Genomic DNA, 4,022 nt, shown 5'->3' with positions numbered 1-4,022 from the left:
AAATGTGGGAATCGATTCCAAAAAGAATCGATTCCGAGGCGTTTGGAATTGAGAGTCGTATCCAAAAGAATCGATTCCATCAAGGGGAATAATCGACTCCTCATTCAGAGCCTTTTTCAGTTCAACAAATCGTATCTATGGGTGTCTCTCAAACGGTAGTCTGGGCACGCAAACGAGTCTGTACTGATCTGAATTTTAGGATGCAGCTTTCTGTTTGAGAAGCACCATTCACCTCAGGCTCGCTCAAAGCCCTAATTACCAGCAAACACAACAAGGTTTTTTTTTTCTTCACGTTGTGAAAAGGTCGTAACGTGTTTTTTGTTGTTGTTGTTGTTGTTGTTTTCAACAATTTACATAAAGCTGGCAAAGTCTTGCAGTTGTTTTGACTTGAATTTGAAAATCAAATGTTAATTTATTATACACAAACAGTTTTATGACAACTTCAATGGGTGTGTATTTTTAAACAGATTAGACAAACATCTTGATGGTGGTTTTAGCCACAGAACTATAATTGAACACATACTATAAAAAATTAAACCAATACATAATTTAGTTTCAAATAAATACAATCTTCTACCTCAGCTTCAAAGACTGTGTCTTGTTACAGATTTCTTTAAGAACATTTTGCTTGTGTAATGCGATAAGAACATGGCTATTCATGTGCCTGTTAACACTTATAAAGAAGATTTTGTCTTGCTTCTCTTCAGATACAAAACGGTTATAGGAAACTATTTTGTTGTTATATATGTAATTATTAGAAAATCTAAATTAATTTGATTTTGTATCATTTGAGAAATAATCATAATATTTTTCAATAGAGCACTTTAATACTTAATTCCTCACTTAATCAGTTTCTATCAGCAAACACTGAGAATAAAGTGATGATCTGCTGCTGATCCTGAATGTCTTGTTTAATGAGTGTTTCTAGTCTGAGACTCATCAATATTATCAGCTGATCAAAATCCTCTTAATTTCATGATAATAGATCCTGTTTTCACATCATTCATTACACTGATGACTTCAGATCTGTTCATTGACACATTAAGATCATTTTATTGCTGTCATAGTATCATAATGCCATTTATTTAAAGTCTCCGTGATAGACTACATTAAAACTAAATCGTACATAAACAGTTTGTTCATGCTGAATGAATGTGATCAATGTGAAACAAATTAGCAAGCTTCAGGCCTGATGTGTCACCTAAAAGTTAATTCAAAGGAGAAACCACATTCACATTCTTTATGTGGAAATAGTTTTTCACATCTACAGAGTTTAAAACTACATCAGAAGAGACACACTGGTGTGAGAGATCATATGTGCTTTGAGTGTGAGAAGACTTTTATTACTGCTGTAGAACTAAAACAGCTCAAGAGGATCCACACCAGAGAGAAACCTTACATGTGTTCACACTGCAACAAGAGATTCAAACAGTTAGGACATATTAAATCCCATGAGAGGATCCAGACTGGAGCTAAATCATATCACTGCGCTGCTTGTGGGAAGAGTTTCACTCTATTATCTAATCTATGCAGTCATAAAAATAAAATATCACATTAAGTAGTTCAACTTCCTTTAAGTGTGACATGAGCACCCACAAGAAGTGACATAACAAAAATTACAAAAACTTTACAGTTTATAGCAGTGAATAAAGTTCATCTTCAAGACCAACAGTTTCATCTGTGAGATTCATATCAACTCAAAAATGAAGTTACAAAGATCAGGCTTGTAGCCAGCTATGAGAACACCGAGGTCCGGACCTTGGTCATTTTATAATATTTGTTCTCTGAATGACTAATTTGCAGTTCAAAACTCCTCATGTGAGTGTAGACAGTTTGTAATAATGTTCAGTGTCCCTGGAATGAAAATGATCGTTGCCAGATGCTGGCTAAAGTGAACGAGGCTTGAGACAGTTGTGACGGCGCGGGTGCAACCTCTGATGTGTTGCCAGAGCCAGCTTTTATAATTTTATAATACAATTGTATTATCTTTTCTGCTTAATTTGACACTGTAGAAAGATAATAAAGTGGATAGTTGCAGTTCAGGGTTAGTGATATCTTTATGTCATCTAATTTACAAAAGATTTGAACTAATTACGGTTTATTTTCTATTTACTTTTTGCTACACTGATAGTAATAAAGAAAGGCCCATGGACAGGATACCACATTCGGTAAGGCAAAAAAAACAAAAACACATCATGATATTTTGTGTCAGAAACTTAATGAATGCTATTAAAAACCATAGCATTTAACAATAATACACAAATCTGTTTTGTTTAATAAGTCAAGTCAATTATCACATATTTGACGTTCTTTAAGCCCTACTTTAAGCATAGTTTTAATAATACTAAATGTTTTATTCTCTCTAATATAAACAGGAATTAATTTCTATCATTCTGCTGCTCTAACTGAAAAAGAATGACTTAGCCAATCTGAGACTTTGTTCAATGCAGCAGTAAGTTTGATAGCAGCTTGTTTTTTGTCTTAGCATAAGTATAAAGAACTGTATCTGAACCTGGACCTCTGGACAAACTGTAATGTATATGCTGAACAAAATTGTTCCAGGAACCGACCCCTGTGGGACTCCAATATTACAGTCAAGGAATGGTAAGCATGCATCATTAATTATTGTACATTCTTTTCTTACATTTAAGTATGTAAGTACTCCATCCATGTTAATTTATTAGTAGAAAATTTAAACCTTGATGATTTAAATAAAAAAACATTGATTAACGTTATAAAAAGTATTTTTAAAATCAAGGAAGATGGCTCCAACAACACATCCCCTATCAAGACTGGATTTAATTTGTTCAATGAAATAACAGTTGGCTGTCTCCATAGAGTGGTGTGTGTGCCCTAAATCCAAACTGCATAGGATGTAATGGAAAATGACCAAGATTTAAATGCTGAACATTTCAGTTACTTTAGAAACAACTCGTAAAATACTGATAGGTCTATAGTTAATTACATTAGCAGGATCACCAGTCTTATACAGTATGTCTGGTGAGAAGCATTTTTTTTTCATCAACCGCTAGAACAGCAAAATCATTATTTTTTTTTTATTTAAATTCATGGTTGATTTTTGTTTTGTTCTTCTAATGTTTGTTTTCTGTACATTCGTGTGTATGATTGTTTCAAGTTTTGGAGCCAAAAATTAAAGTATGAATCTGTGAGGAAAATTAATTAGACATGTTGATAGGATTTCGATGTTATTTAGCTTTCTTTTTTTTTTCATTAATGTTTGTCAATAAAAAAGTTTCAGTTACTTTTCTTTTTTAAATTCTAGCCTATATTTGAAAATGACTGCAAACATAAACTGTAAAGATAAGTGTGTCAGACCTGTTAGTGTGGGGAGTATGTTTTATTTATTTATTTATTTAATTATTTTCCAGAAGGGCTCTGTATTGCTAATGGTAAGGACTCAGAATAATATACTTAGTATAAAGTGAGATGATCTGCTGCTGCTGAATGTCTTGTTTAATGAGTGTTTCTAGTCTGAGACTCATCAATATTATCAGCTGATCAAAATCCTCTTTATTTCATGATAATAGATCCTGTTTTCACCTCATTCATTATGGAGATCTCCTGTAAACTGCAATCAAAAGTTAATTTCATTCTTCTCATCAGACTCAAACTATGCAGTTAGCCTACTACTATGATGTCTTCAAGACACAAATGTCCTAACAACATTTCTTTCATCATTAGTCTGTCTAAGATTATGTTTAATATAAACCAACACAAAGGAAAAACAAATAAACAAAAATTCAAACTCAAATGGAAGGAATTATGGAAGCACTGATTTTTATTGTTTACATAACTGTACTTCTATTTATACTTTTTTTTACTTGTTTTCTTAACATTTTAATATTTGTAATTATTAAATGTTAAGATCTTAGAGACAAAACAGAAATGCATGTGTAAATTTGTGTAAACATTCAGATACTTTAGTATAAATACCAGATAAACATAAATGCTTATTATGTGAATTAGTAGAACAACAAACTCACAAACTGGAAGATCTGCTC

Source organism: Carassius carassius, chromosome 16 (assembly GCF_963082965.1).
Source record: "Carassius carassius chromosome 16, fCarCar2.1, whole genome shotgun sequence".
Taxonomy (NCBI): Eukaryota; Metazoa; Chordata; class Actinopteri; order Cypriniformes; family Cyprinidae; genus Carassius; species Carassius carassius.
The sequence above is the reverse complement of the archived record's forward strand: the minus strand, read 5'-3'. Positions refer to the sequence as shown.